Below are 24,465 nucleotides of genomic sequence, written 5' to 3' on the forward strand. Positions count from 1 at the left end.
TGAAATCCGGCTATCATCTCTTCAACATACAACATTGATTCAGCAACAAAGAGAAAAATGGCATGATTCCCTCATCAAGGAAAAGATATTTCATGAAGGTGACTTGGCACTTCTGTATGATTCTAGGTTCCAGTATTTCCTGGGCAAACTCCATACCAGATGGTTAGGTCCCTATGAGATACAAAAGGTGCACGATAATGGCACCCTTACATTAGCCACCATTGATGGGTCTGGTTACTCTTTTAAATCAAATGGACATTGAGTACACCTCTACCACAAACCACTTACAAGGGAATCCTCTTTCCAATAGATACGGGAAGATTCCACAATACAAATTCTCGCTGAAGAGGACAACTCTTCGACAAGACCAGTCCAGTGAAGAATTTATTTTTGAAACTTGTACATAAAATTGCTTTCTGTTTTCTTTCTATTTGATTGGATTCGCTTAGAACAATATAGATGATTGTTTTTCTATTTTCCTTTTTTGTTCCCTACAGGGAACAACTGTTGTTACCTATAGGGAACAACACTTCTTTGTGTGGATTTTTCTTTGTTGTTCCGTACAGGGAACAGCTATTGTTCCCTATAGGGAACATCACTTTTCGTGTTTATTTTTCTTTGTTGTTCCCGATAGGGAACAATTGCTATTCCCTAAAGGGAACAACACTTTTTCTGTGCATTTTTCTTTGTTGTTCCCTATAGGGAACAGCTGCTATTCCCTATAGGGAACAAAAATTTTCGTGTATATTTCCTTTGTTGTTCCCTACATGGAATAGTTGTTGTTCCCTCTAGGGATCAACAATTTTTGAGTGTATTCCCCTTGTTGTTCCCTATAGGGAACAACTGCTATTCCCTACAGGGAATAGCACCTTTTTGCGTGTATTTTCTTTGATGTTCTCGACAAGGGACAACTGTTGTTCCCTATAGGGAACATCACCTTTTGCATGTATTGTTTCTTTGTTGTTCCCTACAGGTAATAGCTGTTGTTCCCTATAAGGAACAACACTTTTTTTTGCGTGTGTTTTCTTTGCTATTCCCTACAGGGAACAACCGTTGTTCCCTATAAGGAACAACACTTTTTTGCGTGTTTTTATTTGTTTTTCCCTATAGGGAACAACTACTATTCCCTATAAGGAACAACACTTTTTGTGTGGGTTTTCTTTTGATGTTCCCTTCAGGGAACAACACCTTGTGAGTATTTTTGAGAACATCCTTTCTTCCCCTTGCATGATCATCCCTAGACCATCCCAGTCCACTCTTTATGATCCTCTTTATGGCACAAAATTACAATACATATTTAAGGACAACATGGAGTCTACTGGAATAGGCAAATATTTGGAATATTATCATCTTTAACAAGATTTCTTTGTGATGATCGAAAAAAGGACACAATTATCTATATCACTTCACTGTCCTCATTTCCACTATAAATCAAACTGATTGATTATCTATACCATGCTGGTTCTTCCCTGTCCTGTATAACTCTCTCTGTTTATTATCAATAAGATTATGGGTATATATGTTTTTTCTATTGATTTGTCCAAAATTCTTCCACCATCCCTACTCTTAAGGAGTGTTGAGCCACCCTCTATGTATGAAATGGGGAGTGTTTAAAAAAAATAAAAAATTATATATATTCACTAACAATTTTATGATTTTTTTCCACAAATGGAGGACAGGGGGTCTCATCACGATCCAGCCTACCATGATCATAAGGAAGGAGCGAAGTGGCATTCCCACTATGGCCACCACACTAGGGATATGATCCAATGGATGCATCAAGAAATAAAGTCCTTGGAGCAAGAGGTCTCATCATGAGCTGGTCTGACCACTTTCACTACTTCCCAGTGAATGGCAATGTGTTCATCTGGTTACCATGCCAGCACATTTGTCTCTACTATATACATCATATTTCACTTCCCCAATTATACATAGAGGACGATGGTTCCCAAGGGTTAGAAAGCAACTTTGTCGAGGCTATGGATGTCTGCAGGCAACAGAAACCCTGGTGATGGTATTGAAGTTTTATTTTCTACATCAATAAATCTTATAATGCCCTCTTATTATGTTTTTATTTTTTGGATAGAGAGATTATGTCCCTAACTTACCTTAAACCTTTATGCATGAGTTAATATATTAACATCAATCACAACAATTTTAAGTGGAACAACGGCGATAAAGCATTATTTCCTACGTATGCTGTCCTTTTTCTTTATCGCATCACCTCGTGGCATCTTATCACTTATTGATAATTCTCATTACACGCCTTGTTTTCATCACTCCAATATCCTTTATGATCCTTTCATTAATATGCATACCTTGCCAATCCATCACCCTGTACTTCACCGCCAGTGCGTTATCCTTTCATTCATTCGGTCGTAGGCAACCTATTATTTCGAAGGGGGGCGAGGACCTCTAGTATACTTATGCATGTGTTGTCATATTTTCATTTGATTTTGCAGAACAATATGACATCCCATGATCACAGAGCATGTGGCATTATAATAGTCCTCGATAATGGTATTTATGTTCATAAAGTATCGCCTAATAGAGCCATTACAACCATTTGTTGTTCCATCACTCGGCTCTATTTGTTGCTTTGCTTTTCCCGCTACACTAATCATTTTTAGGATTCAAGCATTATGGGAGGAAGAACAGTGCTTCGAGAACCTTTAACACTGGTTGTCTCCGATGAAGTCAGGGAAATTCTAGTTCGCGCAGGATGGATAGCATATTTTACAAGATTTCAACCCCCCAATGAGGAAATCGCCATCGATTTTTTATGGAATCTGCAGAATGGAAAATCTGTTGTGAAAGGCAAACAAATCACTATAACGGACACTGTGATAGCAGAAGTTTCTGCGTTTCTAGCAGAAGGACCAGTATGGGCTGGCAAGCAATTAAAGCTACATGATGCTATCGAGGCTTTTAGCGACGAAGGGCGGGAGCTAATACAGAAGGGCAAAGGCGTTCGTCCATCTTCTCTTAGAGAGCCATGGGGGGAATTGGCATGAATTGTCCAGAACTATATTACCTGCGATGGGCGTAAAGACGTGGTAAGGTCATGGTAACTCAAACTTTTAGTAGTTTTAAAACAAAAATGCTCTGTTCATCTGCCTGCACTATTGAATTCATTACTGTGTGACACTGTTGAGAGGCTGAGACGGTCCCAACACATAGAAATAGTAGTTAGCCACCATTGTCCGATCAGGATAATAGTTAGCCATAACCTTGCTGAACAACAATCAACCTAGGATGATCTAATATTGGCCCTCGAAAGAGGTGTAGCCCTTCCAGCACCTAACCCCAAAAAGAAAGAGGACTGCCCTTTCAGGAAGCATACCTCACAAACACAGACAATCCACAAGGTTGAGGTCAAAATAGGGAGCGTATGAAAATCCTCAGGGCAACATTAGTCAACCTATAGAATTATCCAGCTCAGTAAGTGAACAATACTTGTGGTTAGAGTTAGAAGGTCAAGATAACCCTAAATCAAAACCTGAGGAAGGAACGGGGCATTCTGAAGATGAACAAAGAAATGAATTGGGACCTCCCCCAACACCAAATATGAGCCCCCAAGATGATCTGTTGAACAGTTTCGAGTTGGCCCAGGTCTTGGCCAACATGAATGTCTACATGCAACCTGAAGGACTGCTCAATCGTAACTTAGGAGAAACCCAATCTCCTGAGAATTCTGGTGATACTAGAATTCTATCTCCCTCAAAAGATGCAAGCTGTGAAGTGGAAACAGATGCAGAGTCCATTCAAGAATTAGAAAACCAATCTGGTGACACACTCCCAGTGGAAAGCAGTCATGAAGGTCTAGACACAGAAAACATAGACCAAGAAGAAGAAGTGGAGACAGAGATTATGCGGGAAGCTGATAATCAATCTGGAGACACGGTCTTATTGGAATAGAGCCAGGTTGAACAACCAGGCTCTTTACATATAGAAGCTATTAATGAGACTATCAGCAGACCAATTATTCCTTCGAAAAGGTATAGAGCCAAATTGAAGAAGCTGAGAAAAGAACAGCAAAAGCTTCGCAAGATGGTCAAAAGGATCTGAAAGAAAATAAAAGAAATCATAATGTGAAAGGTTCCAAACAGTACCCTAGAGATAGTAAATGTAGCCATGCAAACAGAATTATATGAAGGTAGGGCTACAGGGACCCTAACTGAGCCCATACCTACTCAACCAGTCATCACCCAAGAGGAACAACATGCAAATTTAGTAGACATAGCTACTCAGACAGAGGTTTCGACCTTCCACAATAGGGAAGTACAGACAGAAGAAGTACCCTCTTATAGCATGGCTACTCAGACGGAGGTTTGGACCTCCCATAATAAAGAAATATAGACAGAAGATATCCCTTCTCATAGCATAAGCACTCAAACATGCATACAAGCCAAGGACATCATGACACAAAATGACCCTGTTATATTGAATCTTCAGGAAGAATTGGCACAAGCTTGGCTCACGTTGGAACGACTTGAACCCGTTTCCCAGTAGAAATATCAAGAGCTGCACAAACAGCTTCGGGAAATGAATGCAACAGAAAGCGAGACTTTCGACAGATGCAAAAAGGAAGAAGAAAAAATAGAGAAGATCAAGCTCAAATTGGACAGGGTCATAGGTCAGACAAACACCATCTGCTCACTGTATACAGATGTCTTGGCATGCAGGTCTCCCGCTACCAATTATGCCTTGTTTTTGTTAGAATGATACCTTTTGTTGAAAATTAAAGCCGTGAAAGCTGGAAAACCAATTCAATTAAGAACAATTGAAGATTTTATAAATTGTTTCAAACAACATGGTGTAAAGGTTCAAAGGCTTCTTTCTAAGTTCTACCTGCACAATTTTATATTAGAGAACGAAGTGGAAAAGAACCCTAACCCTTTTGTGGGAGATGTTAAATTCCAGGCCTTCATCTCATTTGTAGTTAACCAACTCAAATGGTTTAAACCCCATAACGCATTCCAAAGACATGAACATGTATTGGATCTTTGGGTAAGAAGTGAAACCAAGCACCCTTTACAAATGCTTTCCAACCATAAGAGTTTGATGAGACAAGAAGGGGCGATTAAAATTTTAGTGCCCATTCATAAGGAGATTGTACAGAATGGAGTGTCATATTTACTCTCCATTCAAGAAAGCTCTCTAGCTGCATCCAAGCTCAGGGGGACGATCTCCATTAGTAGTGTGTAGGATAGGGAGCCACTTAATTATAGAAATTTTAAAGCAGTTGTGCCCCATTTTTCCACCTATAACAGTCTTATTTTGAGAGAAGGACCTTATTGGTTAGGATGTCGGTTTTGAAGCCCCATCATTTGGTATCCTCCTGAAGGTTATCGGGCTATCTACGAATTTCCTGAAGGAAAGGAAGGACCCGCCTTTGCACTCCTGGCTCAACATAATTATTTTAGACCAATTTTTGATGCTCCTTCTCCAGCCTACTCTTTAACTGCACTGCATAAGAATTACTTGCTTTTCATGAGGACATGAAATAGGGTAAGTAGGGGAGTATGTTGAGTTACGAAATGGGTATGTATTTACAATTAATTCCATCATATTTTTCCTCTTTTCTTATCTTTTTCATATCTTTATACACAAACATATCGATGGATGATGATAAGAAATGGATGAACTATTCACAGTTAAGATTTAGCTATCATAACTAACTTTTACTCCTCTTTATGTAGAAAAATGACGAAAAGAACAGTTGTTGTTCCCTAACGATGGAACAACATAAACCAACAAATGAAGAAGGGAACACGTCAGTTGTAGACAGGGCGTAGGACGAATCAGAAGGATTGACGCGAAATAGGAAAAGTGTCTGAAGATAGAAATCAGTTGTGAATCCCTCAGGACTAGGAGATCCTGAGGGATCGCATTTATCTTTTACCTCTTTCTGACTATAAAAGCAAACAATTGTAGGAAGAAAGGGGGGAATCTCTATTATTTCAAGTTGTAATTTTAATTTATAGACTCATGTTGTTGGAGAACACGACCATATTGTAATGCTACTGAAGTTCGATGATTAATATATAATTGAGTTGTTGTTCATTCGTATTCTCTGAAGTAGCTCAGCAGTGTTCGCTGGTGGCTAAGGGCCCGACCTCTGGTGGATTGAATTGCTTCCTTGTGTTATATATTTCTGATTCTCACAAGTTTGATTAGTTTGATAATTTTCCTATTTTCTGTGAGTTTATCTTATTCCTATTTACCACTTTCCTGTATTGAAGTAATATATTCTCTTTACATGTTTTACAGTACCATCATTTGATTTGATTTACGCTAATTCCATATTAACTTATTTAGACAATGATTCATATTGATTTAATCAGCTGTAAGAGTTTGGTTATCGCTATTGAACTCTCATATTGATATCATTGCTATTTGGATTGCCTTGTGGAGATTGAGTATGATTTAGATTGAATCAACCAAGAAGAGATGAGTTATTGCTACTGTGCTCTTGGTTGATGCTATTGCCAATTGAATTTATTGTGTGAGATTTGATTACAATTTCAGTAGAGGATTGAGTCTTGAAGCTTAGATGTCATATTTCCCTTAATAATTGCAATTTGACTTTAATAGATGCATCCATTTACTCTTGTATGAAAGATCTATACTTCATTTTAAGCAATATTACTCTCTAGACTTATAGCATGCACATATTGTGTACACTCTTGGAATAAAAGGACTTTCCCGAGTTGATGATTAATGTGGGGTTATTAGGAGTTTTAAAAGACACTTATTATCAGCCAACAATTATCAATGGTGGACTTTTCTTAGAATTACACATTTTCTCCTCAGGTAGAGATCTAAGGTGAGTATTATCACTTAGACCAAGTTTCCATATTCGTACATATTCGGTACAAACATGCACAATTGAATCTGTATAGTAGGGATAGCATTGGTGAGACATGTGATGTGATTAAGGAGTATCACTTTTACATCAGTGATGATTGTGACCATGACACATTGGTTGTTCAACATTGCTTTGACCTGATTTATAAATCATTAAAAAAAATGACATATCATTCAAGAAGCACTAGATATGGATAGATGGTTGTCCACAGAAGTTCAAGTTAGCATGCATTTTTTTATTGGTTGAGCCGACCACATAAGAAGAAAAACAATTCAACATAATTGGGAGCTACGTTGAAATAGGACATGGAAAGGGTTAGCGTGATGGTTTAGATGCTTGTGTGAAGTGAGCACTTAGGAGGTACAAAATGAGCCATGATACAGATCAACTCAAGTCATCACTAGAGTTGGTGAACTGGTGCAGATCACATTTCAGACATGAAGGTCATGAATCTATTAGGCTTGTGCATATGTTCTTCTGAAATGTTGAACTTAGCGATGTGAATAGATCCATTTCTTGGTATTGTAATATTTTAGAAAGAATAAGGGAATTATACTTAGTGCAAAACAAGGACATGTGGGATTTTCCATAGAGACAAGAAAAATTGCATGTTTTTGTGACTTTTTCATTGGTGTTGATGGATGTAGACTTGATCAGTATGAAAAACATGGCTACGTGAGAGGATGGAAATATGTCCCTCTTAATCTAAAGGCAACTCATCCAATTCTGATGTGGCAAGAGATGCACAATGAAGAGGCCATCGTTTCACTTGGTCATGATCGAGTCTCTGACCTTGTAAGGCAAGGTATGTGGTCCATCTATCATTAAAAGTTTCATCCATAAATTGGAATATTGAACATATTTAACTAATATATACTTTATATTTTGGTTGTAGTCGATGATTTTGATGTCACTACCCCTGCAGTAAAGAAGAGAATGTGGCCTACTATTTGATGCGATGCACATAGGTGAAAAGTAGGTTGGTGAGACCTTATGAAGATCGAAAATTCACATAACAAATTGGTGACATGGTTTTGATGTGCCATTTTTTGAAAAGGTTAAAAGAGAGGATGATCACATCATTTGTAGATATTTCATGCCTGAATATATAGCTTGTCAATACAGTCATCTAGTCATAGCAGCTCAGATAAATCTCGTAGAAATCAAAACAAATAAAGGTTAACCAAGGAGATAGAAGATCATAGAGTCATGCCATGAACATATGATAGAGACTTGTATTCCTATGAGCCATTGGCCAAATGAGTAGATGATGCAAATGGAAAGCCATGAAGTGGAGTCTATAACAGTCAAGTGTAATCTAATCTAGTATAAGATATCTCAAATGTACGATTTTGGTAATTTGTAAATGTGATAGTTGAATACTCTTGTAATTTTGTAATTTTGAATAGAGAAATGATTCCCTCTGATCTAAGATGGATTCATAATGGTGTACATTTATGTTATATAAGCAATAGTTTCCTTGAGGTGCTTAAGTTTCTAAAGTACACCAAATTTCAAGGAGGTCTTAATTTTAGGAATATGATCTTTATGTGAACCCCATAGATCGAAAATTTAATTAAAATTTAGAACCAATCGGGATTTAGATTTAGATTTAATTAAAATTTTTGAACTTAATTTTTTTAAATGTCATGTATAGTATTCATGTTGAGCATGCAATAAAATTTATAGATATATATACATGTCATACATTTGGTTTCGAGAAAATCCATTTTAGTATGTAACAACCATGTTGACATAATACAATTTTACTTAAAATGGAGATTCAACTATCCATGTTATGGACAACATTGAAATATTTTTATGTTATTAATAAATGTCATGTGTGAGTTTGATATAAAACATGGAAAGAGTTACACATATGCTTCATATTGGATTGTAAAACGTGAAACATATATATATATATATATATATATATATATATATATATATATATATATATATATATATATATATCTTTTAGATAACCTCAAAGGAAATAAAATTGAATAAAACTTATCTGTTGTTCACATCTTGACATCTTTTAAAATGATTGTAATTTAACATACAATGAGTGTGCACTAAAAGACACTTTCTACAAGGCAATATGAAAACAAAAATTGTTATTTTGTAAAAAATTACTTCTTAAATTTTCTTAATTGAAGGTCTTAAGATAAGGAATTGATTGAAATACTTGGATAGGCAAGTTAATTTATGAAAGTACATAAAATTATAGAAACATGTCATTAATTGTTTAAATTAACATACATTTACTACACTAAAAGACACTTTTTACAAATTCAATATTAAATTTATGTACCTAATATATTTTAGTTCATTTTAAGTATAAAAGTGACTTGCATCATAGTAAGATCATACTTATTTCTTTAGTATATGAAACTAGAATTCAAAATTGTTATTTTGTAAAATTTGACTTCTTAAATGTTCTTAAATAAGGGTCTTAAGTTAAGGAATTGATTGAAATATTTGGATAGAACAATAAATTAAGGAAAGTTCATAAAATTATCTAAAAACATAACATTAATTTTTTTTGGTATATTAAATTCCAATACATATGAATTATATCATGTTATGAGTAATCTCTTATAAATGACCTCAAATGAAATAAAATTTAATAAAACTTGTTTGTTGAAGAATACTTGTTGAAGACATCTTTTAAAATTGCATTTAAAACCTATTTGAATCCTATTTTTGTTTTTTAATTGAAACATGAACATATATTTTAGTTCATTTAAGTATCAAAGTGACTTGCATCATAGTCTAGAAGATTGTACTTATATTCCTAGTTTATTTCTTGAGAAGTAGAAATTGTAATCTTGCTAGCTATGTATGATAATAAACTTTCCATATGAAAATATATACAAATTACATTATACATTAACATCCACAAACTGAAATAATAATCATCCATAAACTGGAATAATATTCATGCATCCATAAACTATCCCTGTATGAAAATATACAAAGTTTGTACATCACATGTGAATGTTCCCTATGAAATGAGCTTGAAAATATACAAACTATATATGGTCCACTCTAAAAGTATCACTTGTAGAACTCTTATGTGTGTTCCGCTGTGCAGAGGGAGCACCCATAATCTAGTACTTCAATATAACATATTCAAAGTCAAATTAATTAGAACATTATTTATACAAAATAAATAATCTGGAAATAAGTGATTTTGAACTTTGCATTTAGATAATCCCCTACCTGTGACTTAGTTGATTGAAAATGGAAGTCAAGTGGGATGGGGCTTTGATCAATCTAGGTTTAATACTCCACTTCATGTGGCTCAATTAATCTATACCCAACATCCCACTCATGTGTCCACATAAATACAACATCGACACCCCTTTGCATCTAGACCTGTGTACACAAAGACAAAGAAAAAATATAATTAGTCTATGAATTAATTAGAATGCATACATGTAACTTAAAAAAAGAAAATTTTGAAATCTTATGAATATTTTTTTTTACCTCAACTGCTAGTCTGTGTGGTTGTACATAGTGACTCTCCTCCACATGAGTATTATGAGGTGGAGGAGACTGAGCGATGGAAACATTTACTAGAGGAGGTTGATATGGATGGTAAACTACCCCCTGAGATGACCTCAAAAGCTCATTTATGTATCTGGCTTGTGCATGCATGTTATCATCAACTTATTAATATAAATTAAATCTAACATGAAGTTATAAATACAAATAATGTATAATTTGATGATAAGAGTCGAAATTTCCATATATGTTTACCTAGTCTATGTCACGTGGTTTGTGCATCCTCCAAGTGTCATGGATGGTATCATGACACATACGTGTGTACAAAAAATGTTGGTGATGCTTTTGAATCTCAAGATATGAATCATCATGTAATGCTACTGGTGGGTCATAGGGCAATGAAGGTGGTCTAGTCATATCTCCACATAATGCAACATGTGTAATTGCCAATGTCCTCTGCATGTTATCTGCAATGTTATGCCTAGTCTCAGTGTGAAGCTACAATGACTGCTCTAGCTATGTCGTTAATACCACAGTTAGCGATGGTCATGAAAACAATCTTAGAGGTGGTGTTACATGCATAAGCTCCCTACGAGACCTAACACCTTTATAACTACATCCCAAGCCATGTCCATAGAACATAGATTCGATGATGGTGTAATCTAGCCTCATATGAAGCACAAAATATGAACATATATGATTTGAAAAGTAATTGTAGACTTGGTAATGGTGGGGAAACTAGCCCCAAGATCTAATGAATTGATCAAAACAAAAGGGCCTGCATCAACATTCTAAAAATATTTTTGCAGAATCAAGCCAACATGTCTAGTGGGGATGCCAAACAATTCCCTGTCAACATCAATGTTCTTGGTGGAATCTTTCATTGCCTTCCAAGTATGTGGGCCTCTAACCTCCAGCCTCCTAATACTATGTATGAAATATAGCAAGTGGATCCTCTTCTATGTCTCCATCAACCTATTGATGTTATCTGACTTCAAAGACAAACTACGCCTAGTAGGTGAACTAGCAGATATTTTATCCAAGTCTCGTGTGATCCATGCCTATTGGACCCTAACATCCTCAACTATCACACTAGTTATAGCATCATTCCATGGAGGGATCAACATTTATCTTTGATCCTCATCTTCGCCCTGCTAAGGTTATCCAAATCATAAAAATAATTTAAATATAATTAAATTTAAATTTAAATACATTAATTTACTTTAGGCTTATTTTAGTATATTTAAATACATTTAATATATTTAAACTTATATATATTAAAAAAAAATTCAAACACATTATTAATTTGAACTAAAAGTTGTTTCTAATTAAACGAGATATAAAATAAAAATGTTAATACATATTAATTAATTAATATTCATTTATCCCATTTTCCTCTCACTCTCAACTAATTTTGTTTCCTGCCTCTATATTTATTGCATTCGCATCTTCTTCTTCTTCTTCTTTAGCTTTGTCCTAACGGTGGGTCTTGGTGTAGGCTTGAAATGTCGAAAATAAAAAAATGTCCACTATGGTGCAATTTCCCCACAGAAATCTACAAACACTAATTCATAACTAATTACAACTTGTGAAAAAAACATAAAAACCAACCCCTACTAAGCATAACATGAATGTTCATACCTTTGATTCTTACTCCTAAGTTTTTAACCTTGTTTGATTTAACTTACATAAAACATTGTGAAATAATTGATTCTCTCATAACTAATTATAATATGTTAAAACACATAAAAACAAACCCCTACTCTCCCTAACATGAATGTTCGTACCTTTGATTCTTACTCCTAAATCTATAGCCTAGTTTCATTTGACTTCAAACATTATGAAATTTAAAATACAGGAAATATTTCATTGTAAATATTTTTTCTCTGTCATCATGATCTAATCTCCTAATTGTAGATCTCAATACCTTGAAGTATATATTGTTTAAAGGTTAATTAAGTTATTTAACACATGTATTGAATTTACTATATTTATTGGATCACTTAAAATAACTTAGGAAATTCATAGTCAAATATTATTGACTTACCGATTATTAACAAAACATCAAATACCTTCTTTTAATAATTAATTGAAACATCGAGTTAGGAAATTTAACATAGGTAATGTTCATATAGATTCATATAGACATGTAATAGATAGTTCAAAGAATAGAGACCTGGAGGAAACCATGAGGAGTCTCAAAATTGAGGTACTTAAGTATAAGGATGATAAGGGAGGTTCTCAACTACAAGGTTGATGATGAAATTATGATATAAGACCAATTTTTTTTTTAGTATATATATTTGATAGAGATTATGTAATTTACAGATTAGAAGGCAACATAAACATGATCCAGGTTAACCAGAGGAATATGATTGACAATTTAAAGGAAGGATGCTAGAGATTTAAGAAATTTTGGGATTGTTGTTGAAAATAGACATCTCTTGCCAATGAATTCAACTAAGATAGCATGTGTTTCCTTATAATATGGGAGTAGTCTAAGAATATCACCAATAAAAAAAAAATAAGGGAACCTAACTTGGATAGCTTACAAGGAGAGCTCCAAAAAATTAAGCCTCTTACATTCAATGGTGAGCATAAGGGGGGAGAGGAAGATGAACTTTATTTTTGGAGATATGAAAGTACACAAAATTGTATAATTACTCATCAAAATTAGATGTATGAATTAAAAAACCCTTGAAAGGAAAATCAAATTTGTGGTTGGAAAACCTCAAGGAATTTAAACAATTAGATGGGACTAAGACCTCATGTAGAAAATTTAAAATGTACTTTCAAAAGAATTATTTGTAAGCGAATCAATATCAAAGGAAAATGCAAGATTTATTTGATCTCAAGCTATATACTATTACAACAGAACAATATGGTAGAAAATTCAATGAATTATTAAGGTATATTGGATTTATAAATGATTAAAATTTAAGAATATAGGGATTGGTCATTGGGTCTCCATCATTCTATGGTGACATAATTAAATTTGTTGAGCCCAAGAATTTAGATAAAGGTATGAAGAAGGAAAAATATCTTTATGAGTAACATAAGAGTAAGCTATCCTTGTAGAAAACTTGGGATAATAAGAAGAGAGCCAAGGTGGAGCAAGCTTCAATTTGCAAAAGAAATTCCCAAGCAAATTAGAAATTCCAGTATGCTTGCGAACTAATAGGAACTAATTCATTAGGAAAATATCAGAATTTCATACCATTAGGTTTTGGGTTTGTGAAGGAGAAGTCATGTACATGGACTTCCCTCAAAGAGGAGACAAAAATGAGGATTGTACACTAGATTCAAGGATATTTATGTAGCATTGTAGAACAAGAAGTATGATTGCCAAGAACATATGATTGAAGTTGAAGGTAAGATATATAACCTAAAAAATTTCATTTTAATTTATTTCGGAGCTACTCATAGTCATCTTGACCCTAAACTTGTTGAAATATTTAATTTAAGAACTAATCATGGAAGATCTTGGTTATTTTAGTTGGCTACAATGGCTTATAGAAGAATATCTTTTTATCGTAAGGGGCTGTCAAATTAACATGAATGGTTGGACCAAAATTGCAGATTTGAGCATCATACCATTGGGTTCATGTGATTTCCTAACCTATATGGATTGTTTAGAAAAATGCCATGAAATTATTGACTACTATGATAACTAATTTACTTGTTTTAATGAAGAATGGAAACAAATACAAGTGCAAGGGATTCCAATTATAATTTCTATCAAGGAGATATCATCCATGGAACTGAAGAAAAAATTCATGAAAGGGCGCCAAAATTTATGTAGGTCAAATGGAATAGGTAGTGAAGCAAGAAACATTACGCATTGAAATACTTAACAAATTTGAAGATGTATTTGGTTATATCATAGGTTTACCACCTAAATGTGTATTAAATTTTATATATATTTGACACCTAAAGTTGACCCTATGTTCAAATCAAGATATAGGATGACCATACTAAAACTTAAGGAATAACAAATGAAATTGGGATAAATTTTGAAAAAGGGATATGCCCAAGTGTGTCAATATAGGGTACCCTAGTTCTCTTTGCTAAAAATAAAGGTGGTACACTAAGGTTGTGCATTGATTTCGGGCATCTAAACATGGTAACATTAAAGAACAACTATCCTTTGTCAAAGATATATGACTTGTTTGAGAAACTAAGAGAAGATAAATTGTTTTCCATGTTTTATCTAAGGCCAGGTTACCATCAAGTAAGAATAAAGGAGGAAGACATTAAGAAGACAATTTTTACAACTCGATATGGACATTTAGTTTGTGGTGGTACCATTTGGGTTATCTAATGCACTAGGTGTTTTAATGTTCCTTATGAAAGGAATTGTCTAAAATTATTTTGGCAAATTTGTCATTTAATTTTTGGATGACATCTTGGTGCATTCGAAATCTAAGGAGCCTGAGCAACATTTGAGGATGGTATTCCAAGTAATCAGAGAGTGTCAACTTTATTCCAGGTTGAGTAAATGTTCAATTTATCAAGGAAAATTCATTATTTGGGTCGTATCATCTCAAAGGAAGGCATGGTAGTAGACATAGAGGAAATAAAAGCAATCAAAGAGTGGGAAACACCTAAAAATATGATATAGGTAAGATCCTTGATAGGACTAATAGGATACTACATGAGTCTATTGAAGGGATGTATAAAATAATACATCTACATCCTATCACTCCTTTGCAAAAGAGGTATGTTAAATTTCAGTGATCTCATAAATGTGAATACACCTCTCAAAATTTAAATAATTTATTAACAAGTGAACCAGTATTAAGGATAGATGATCTGAATGAATATTTCATTGTGTGCATGGATGCATGTAAGGAGGAGCTTGGAGGAGTCCTCATGCAAAATGGAAATGTTGCATGTCACATTGCAAGGAAGCCAAAGGAGCATGAAAGAAATTATGCAACTCATGATTTGCGGATCGAAGAAATTATGTGTCTTGGATATGTGGAGGCATCATCTCGTGGGAAAAATATTTGAATTAAGAAGAATCCACAATATTTTGATGCACTTGTTTGGACAGCCAACCATAAATGCTAGAAAAACTAGATTGTCAGAAGTTCTCATTGATTATGATTTTGAAATAAAGCATATGAAAGGTAGAGAGAATAAGGTTTTTGATACACTCAATAGAATGGCATATAAAATATATGTTACAACCATACCGGTATGTAAATTTGATCTAAAAAAAGAATTTTAGAGGTTGAAAATTGTGATCAGTAATTCATGAAAGTAAAATAAGAGCTACAACAAAATAGTTTTAGTGAGAACACAAAAATTATGAGCTAAAAGAGAATAGAATCCTCAGCTACAAAGGTAAAATTTATGTGACAAATTCATAGTGGATGAAAAGTATATTGTTCAATGAGATGCACAAGGTACCTTGTGTTGGACACCCAAGGTATCGAAGCATAATTTCAAGAGTCAAGAGACAATACTTTCAGCCAGGTATGAAAAATGAAGTTGTTGATTTAATAGCTAGGATTTTAGAGTGCAAAAAAGTGGAGGCAAAGCATAAAAATTCAATTAGATTGCTACGACCAATATCCGTTCCTAAGTGGAAATTGCAAATTTTGTCTATTGATTTAATTACAAATATGCACAATACTCTCAGGCAACATGATTCCGATAAGCTCACCAACTTTACCCATTTTATTCTATTTAAGTCAACATGTAGTGATACAAATATTTTTTAAATTGATATGAAGGTAATTTCCAGGCTACATGGTGTACCTAAGGCAAATATTTTAAACAAAGATCCCAATTTTACCACAAACATTTAGAAGTATTTATTAAGGAGATTTGAAACCCATTTGAATTTTAGTATAACACACCATCCAAGTCATATGGTTAGACATAAAAAGTGAATAATTTTATTTTTTGAGTGTAAGTGATGGAAAAGCCATCAAAATGGAAATAATACTTACACTTGGTGGATTTTGCATATAATAATGGATTCCAAGAATCTTTGATATCAGTCCATTTGTGTAGGTTTTAACCCTGTACATAAATTACCTTCATATGAATTATAAAAACATAAAATAAACAATGGCGAGAGCATAAAACATAAAACAGATACACACATACATTTTCCCGTGGATCCCAAAACCGGGACTACCAGATTGATTTTTTCATTATGTTCCTTTCAATGTTACAATACATATATATAGATGTTGAAGAATCCATAAACTCCAATCCATTAACCCTGGATTAGAACATAATTGTAGTTCCCTTGACTGGATCTACAAGACACCATGGACAAAAAACTAGCATTCCCAAAACAATATGTGAAATCCATGCAAAAAACCATAGGTAGGTCCGCCCACCTAATATAGGATCCAAAAACAATTTCCTGGGCTGCAGCCCCGGACCTCATGTAGGGGGGCTATTGCCCCCTGCATACCCCTTGATGGGGGGGTGGCCACCCCCTTGTGACCTCCCAGAAGCACTCGGTGCAACATACAGGGGGGGCTAATGCCCCCCCTGTCACCCCCTAAGACATGGGTGGCCGTGGAAATAATATAACACAACCCAACATTCTACCACTTCTTGTTTTCTTTCCATAGGAGGCCACATGAGAGATTATTCATTGATCTAGCCTAGCAATGCCCATTTTTTCTCTACACCAAGAGAACTTCTCAGTGCTCATAGACTTGTTAAATGCATCTACAGTATTCTTCAAAGTGTCCACCTTTACGAGCAACACTCTTTTGTCCTCAACCATATCCCTCACAAAGTGATATTAAACATCAATGTGATTTGTCTTTGAATGATAAGTCGGGTACTTTGCGAAGAAAATTTCACTTTGGCTATAACAGTCTATCCTTATAACTCGTTGTACTAACACCATTCTTGAAAACAATCTCTGCAACCAAATTGCTTCCTTGCTTGCATGAGTGGCTGCCATGTATTATGCCTCTGTAGTTGAAAGTGTCACTACAGACTGTATCTTACTCATCCAACTGACTGCACCTTCAAATAAGTTAAACACATACCCACTTATAGATCTCTGATCTAGATCTCTCACCTAGTCTGCATCAACAAAGCCATGGATGTCCAAAACTTTGTCCAATCCTAGTCTTCCTTGGTAGCACAAACCATAATCACTAGTGCCACGCAAATACTTGATAACGTGCTCCACTATTGTCCAATTCTCCTTCCCTATTTTTGACATAAACCTACTCAATACTCCCACTGCATGTCCAATGTCTGGTCTAGTATAGACTATTTCATACATCAGGCTATCGACTGCACTTTCATATGTAACACGGGACATGTCCTCTTCCTCTGCTTGTGTCTTGGGACACTGTTCAACAAATAACTTTACACCTACAGGAATAGGAACCTTCACCAGTTTACTCTCCTACATATTAAACCTCTACAATATTGTCTCGACATACTTCCTCTTGTTTAACTAGAGCTTCCTTTTTGCCCTATCTCATTTAATTTCCATGCCTAAAATATAGTTTGCAGCACCAAAATATTTCATGTCGAATTTGGAGGACAATTGGGTTTTCAAATCCTTGATAACTTCTTTGTCATTTCCAACCAGAAACATATCATCCACATACAAGACTAGATAAATAACATAGTCAACAATTAATTTAAAATACACACAGTGATTTTCTTTGCTTCTGGTGAAGCCAACTCCCCATATAAATGTATAAAATTTATGATACCACATCCTTGGTGATTTTTTTAACCCATACAGAGAATTTTTTAACTTCCATACCAACTCTTTCTTAACATTCACCGTAAAGCCTTTAGGTTTCTTCATGTAGATCTCTTCTTCCAGATCCCCATGAAGAAATTTTGTCTTCACATCCATCTCTTCTACTCAAAATCGAATGAAGCAGCAATAGATAAAAGTAATCTAATAGAAGCTAACTTGGCAACGGGAGAAAAAATATCACCAAAATCAATTCTCGACACCTAGGAAAAACCTTGTGCTACCAACCAAACTTTGTATTTCTCCACCTTTCCTTCTGCATTCATCTTCTTCTCGAACACCCATTTCCTACCAATGGGTTTCCTTCCAGCCAGCAACTCAATGGGATCCCAAGCCTCATTTTTGTGCACAGATGCCATTTCATCAACCATGGCCTCTTTCAAGAGTTTGTCATCCTCTGAATCTACTACTTTCCTCATAATTCTAGGATCATCATCAGTATTAGATAAAGAAAAATTTGACCAAATAGAAGATGGACTATACCTTTCTAGTTGCCTTCTTTCTCAAAATGATCTTCTCACAGCTGGAGTTTCTGGCTCTTCGTCTTCTGATTCCTCTTCTGTTGTAGAGTCTGATTCTTACTCGTTTAGCTCAAAATCTATATTCTAAGGTTCCTTTGGTAGGAATTTATGTTTAATAACATCTTTTACCTCTCTAAACACAACATCTCGGCTGTATACAACCTTCCTTTTTTTCTAGGTTCCAAAGCTTATAACTTTTTAAACCATACTTATAGCCAATAAGGATGCACTTTTCAAATTTACTATCCAACTTTGTTCTTTTATCCTTTGGAACACTTACATATGCATCACATCCAAATACCTTTAGATGTGAAAGATAAGGTTTCTTACTAGTTTTTGGCTTAGTGGGTCTTGTTATCACCCCAAGAAACTCACCTAGGTTGCATATCGGTGATGCTCGGGAACATTACAAATTCAACCAAATATAGCTGGATAAATGGTGGATGAATGGAACAAACGCTGCATATTCAAGCCAGATAACCACTTCTACTATGATTGACCCCAGACATGGGTGAACACCCCCAAACTACAAGGCTTTTAACCACCTATTACTCACAATTTGAGGATAAGGTGATAATGGAGAAGACTGACCACACTAGCAGATGCACAAGACCCTGTGATGGCCGGCTGCAACCAGTTAAGAGGTCTGTAAATCTAGTTTCTAATGCACAGACAGGATGATAGCTCTCTATGCAATAAACAAAAGAAACTTGCACACATGTTCTATGATACATGCTAAATCCTAACACAGAGGTGGGATGACAGCCCCTCTGATGCTAAACATTCACAACAATAGAACAAATGCAAACAGGCACAGCCTGGAACAAGAAAGAGAAGTGGAAAGTGAGCAATAAACAACAAAAGAAGCTTGTATTAGCTGGCAATGAAGACTAGGTGCTGCAGGTTACAAAGTAGTTTCAGTCTCCAGAAGTTGAACCTTACAACAAGGTTCTCTTCATCTAACACTCATCAATCCTTACTTTTTTTGTTCTGAGTATATATAGTGTTACAATACAAAAACATCTATGTCAAACCATGCGTGGAGGAGCCCATAAATGGCCACCAACCATATTCATATTCAGAAATGGGCCTCTGATACAAATTTGTCTAAGTTTTAAATAGATTTGACCCCTCTGTTTCTCTGCAGTCCTCCTTTGAGCAGGTGGCATGAAATACCAAAGGAACCATAACCATTGAATGCACTGATCAGATAAACGATGTCCCGCTTCCTCCTCGGCCATACTTTTGATTAATGGCGGCTGCTGAATCATTAAAACGGCTCAATCATGACTGCTTGGCTTTAAAACAGTGAAATGCTGCCACTCTGTTCATTCCCGCCCATCACTCTGAAACGCTGGTCAACCAAACTTTTACTCCACATGACATTTATTTGCTACAGGCCGGTTGCTGTCCGTCAACCGTTGATCTGCCCTCAAGAAATCGAACGGTTGAGGTGCATATCGGGAGCCCTTTCCTGACTGTCCTTTACGTCCCGATAGAGAGGCTATTTTGGAACCGTACAGAGGACACGTGGCACTGTTCTATTGCATCGGGCTCGCTTGTACGAAAACCACTTGCCGAGCAAAAGCGGTCCGATAAGGTTGGCGGTTTTCCTTATAATTGGAAGCACATAACACTGCTGCAAACATGGGAAATTTGCTTTTGGCGGACCTGAATCATATATATATTATGTTTTAGAACCCTTTCAGATCCAAAAACCCATTGCAATCGCACCCACCAGGCATCCTTTGCATTTCTTTTTATTTCCTTTAACAAAGAAAATGCACCCAAAACCAACGAAAAAGGCCCAGCGCTGACTTGAAATCTTATGAAAAATGACCCATAAACCATCGGGTCCGACCCATCGGGTCCAACCCATCGGGTCCAAACTCCATTGCAATCGGCACTTGCCACAGGCTTCCCTTTGTATTTTCTTTATACAAAGAAAAAACACAAAATACAATGAAAACGCGACGGGCGCGGACCTGAAATATTATGAACTGGAGCGATGTATTGTTATCGGGTCCAGCCCATCGCATTGCCATATAACATAAGTTAAAGCCCGCCCCTTTGTAATCGCCGATAGCGATATCGGCGATCACTCATCAGAAACATAAAAGCCCCGATTTCTTTGATAATGCTAATGCGATATTGCTGTGGACCCAATAGTCTTATCAAGCAGGATTAACACCACCGTCAGGTCCGGCCCATCAGCGATCACCCATATATGCAAAGGCCATGCTCCATTGAAATGTCGATAGTGATACGCTGATGCGATATCGGCGATCGCCCATCGGCGATATAATAAAGCCCCTTCGGTAAGTCCTCCATTGCGATACGCTGATAGCGATATCGACGATTGCCCATCGGCGTTCCATTATGTCGCTGCCATTTCCATCCCCCGATCTGCAATATGCCAATGCGATCTAGACCGTTGATCGACCAGATCCAACGGCTGAGATTAATGCTGATCCTCCAGCCTGCGCTTTTGAATTTTATATGGTTTTTTGGGTATTTCCGCCTCCCGATAGTGTAATTCTGCCCTCCAAAGGGCTTTTCTCTTGCAACTTCTTTGATCGGTGGGCAGCTTTTTGTCATAATTTGATGATTTGAATAGCAAACATGGATTTTGGGCATGATTATAAGCATATTTGCAACCTTTGAGAGCATTTTTGAATCTATTTTTGATCCATTTGCATAGCAAAGCTAACAGGTCTTGACCCAGGTTCAAAGTTAAGTTTTCCAAACAAATCCCTACACTACTGGCCCTTTCGACATCAACCCATGGAGCGCAGACTTAAGTCTCACCCGAAGCCATTTGGGGGGATACTGGAAGCAAGTTTCCCCACCCAGAGATTAGCATGGAATCATTTTATGCCCTAAACCTGCCTTCATGCTGATCGATAAGCCTTTATGGATTATCGGTATAACTTCTCTTAATCAAACTCTATACCTTCATGAACGTTCACGACTATCTTCCGCATACCCTAAATGGGTGAATCAACCACTTACATGCCTCTGTGATTACTCTTAATTCCCTATTTACCAAGATCAGCTTGAGTGTTTGATAGCTTTAACATGTAGCAAGATATTCTTCACGTAAACAATTATTATTACTTGCGTCCATATATCAATATAAATCATGTAAGATCACGCATAAATACAATATTAATTCATAAACCCATAATTCATCATAACATAATAGTGCATTCATTCATAACAGAAGGAAATAGATAAACACGGGAATTTCTAGAATAATCTCTTTATTAATACTTCAGTTCTTCTTACAGACTCAAGACTTCCCTGCACACTCAGCTTGAAGGGTCCATGCACTCAACTGCAGACTCTACTCTAGGCCTCTATGCACACAGCCGCAGAGCCTCTCTTCTACTCTAAGGCTTCTTTGCTCTTTCTCTTACCGACCCATTACATTCGTCTTCATTGATACCTACTTCTCTTAGACTCTCTAAGACTCTCCCTTTTATACAATACCATGGTCTGCACACCATGGTTAGGTCTATACAAGCCGACACAACTTACATAAAAGAAGGGTAAAACCATTTATGACACTTTAATATCTACGTGCTCTATGACCACAACTTGCAGAGACTTTACACTTTTTACAATAAAACCTAGGCTTTTTGCCCCAAAACTTGGGATTTTGCCCCAAAATTGACCCTAGGGGACCCTGTCCCAACATGCCCCTAAAAAATATATCATGACTCACCCCCGAGTAACTCAGTTGGCATGAAGATCTTACTGCAAAGACCTCCCAACTCTACTTGTGCTACAGTTACCTCAGCCGCGCTCTGCGTGGCTGCTTGTTTGATCTACTCCACTAGGTGCTCTGTTGCTAGTCCTGTGCTATCTTCCTTGATCTTCTATTGTGTTATTTGTAGTCTTGCCAACTTCTCCTTAATCATGGTAGAGATAACATAGGCCTCCTCAAGCCAAGGCCCCATTGTGACCTTAAGGACCGCCTCTTTCCTTTGCACTGCCTCCACCTGTTCGAGCAATTATTTTGCCTCATGCAGCTTAGCCAATCGTTGTGTTATAGTGACAGTGCACGTCATCACTCTTGCTTCATCATATTGCTGCTGAAATTCATGGACTTATATGTTTAACCTCTATAGGTTAGGATCTTCCTACATCATTGTGACTACCTCCATGGATTGGTCAAAAAGAGTGGTGAAAACCACCATCGCGGCATCCACTACTGCAACTCCATCATTCACAATGACCTCGCGCTGTTCTCTGACCTCTGGTGGAGTTGAAGGTTGTGACTTCAACTCTAACTCTGTAATCTTTAGGTTTAGTTCAAACTGAACCTTGTCCACTTCCATCTTTGCGTCACGCACACTTGCAGCCAACTTCCTAATCTTTGCGTCCAACAGTGCTTCCTCCTAGATATGCAGTTCAAGGATTGTTCTGCATGCCTCGGTCACCACGGCTGCAGTTTGTTCATTTTGTGTCTGAAATTTCTTCCATGCTTCCAATGCTGTTGTTTTCTCCACGAACATCTGTTCATTGTTGACCTTGTACTCACTGATGATGCTCAGCATGCGCTGCTCCTGGGCCTTAATCTCTGCGATCACTGGGGAGCATGGCCAAGTTGAGACCCACATTCTTGAAAGTGTTCATGATAGCCTTGTCAATGACCACCTCCATGCTCAAAGATCCATGAGGTAGCGCCACTACACGGAGATCCATTAACCGAACCATCTCTACTGCTTGAGTGGTCCCTAGTGCCAAACTGGTTGATCCACCATTGCTTTGTCCTGCACCTGCATGGAGTTTAGTCATCTGGATCTGTAGCTTTTGTAGACCCATCTGTATAGCGATAATTGACTACTTTTATTGTTTCTCAAACTGTTGCAACAGTTCTACTGTTGTATCCCACACCTTATCTCCAATATCATCCAAGTCGCCCTCCATCAAGGTAATTGGATCTAGCGATGACTTAGTGGCTTTTGTCTTTTTGTGTGATCCTTCCTTTTCCTACTCCCTATACTGCTTCACTCAGAAGGGAGTTCTCTCCTGCTGATCTTCGTCACCCTGCTCTGATCGCTCTTCTTCCTCCATTTGGGGTGAAGGAGATTTTTTACTTCTTTTGAAGCCACACTCTTCCTTCTCTACCTATTCCTTCGCAGCGCACTCCACATCTACCCGGGCCTTCTCCTCAGCCTCTTTATTCCTCTTCTCAGCCAATAGGTGAACCTTCTATCTGGACACTTCTTTTTTGTGTTTCTTTGTGAACATGCTAGTCCCGACGGCCACATCGGATGCAAAATGCCAATGTGTTTGGCAATGCTTGATGACCTTTTTAATAGCGTCATCTGCAGTGAGATAGGCTAAGTCAAACCATTTCTGCTTGGGGTCCTTGTGCGCCCAGATGTAAACATGGTAGAAGTCCACTTTGAACTCCACGTACCCTGAGAGTTGCTCAAACATGGTTGGTGACAACCATGGATTCTTGTTGATGGCCATGCGAATGTTCACCTCAATTAGTACCCAAAAGACTTTGCTCTCTTTGACTTGCGCAACATCTTTGGTGGCCCAAAGATATGAAAACTTCGCCACTTTGGGTAAATCCTTCTCCACGGGAGGAAACTGGCTATCCTTTGGCAGATCACACACGACCAACACAATTGAGAGCAATAGCCATGAACAGTAAAATTTCTTAATATCGTTCTATGCCTCTCTCTTTTTCATGAGGAACTCACTACATAGGTAGCGCGCATAGTTGAACTGTATACCCTCTGTGCACTGAGCTGCTAATGAAACCACTAGTTCCAACA

The sequence above is a fragment of the Pinus tabuliformis genome, chromosome 3_1 (assembly GCF_031772625.1).
Source record: "Pinus tabuliformis cultivar Carrire ecotype Pingquan chromosome 3_1, CPIR1, whole genome shotgun sequence".
Classification (NCBI taxonomy): Eukaryota; Viridiplantae; Streptophyta; class Pinopsida; order Pinales; family Pinaceae; genus Pinus; species Pinus tabuliformis.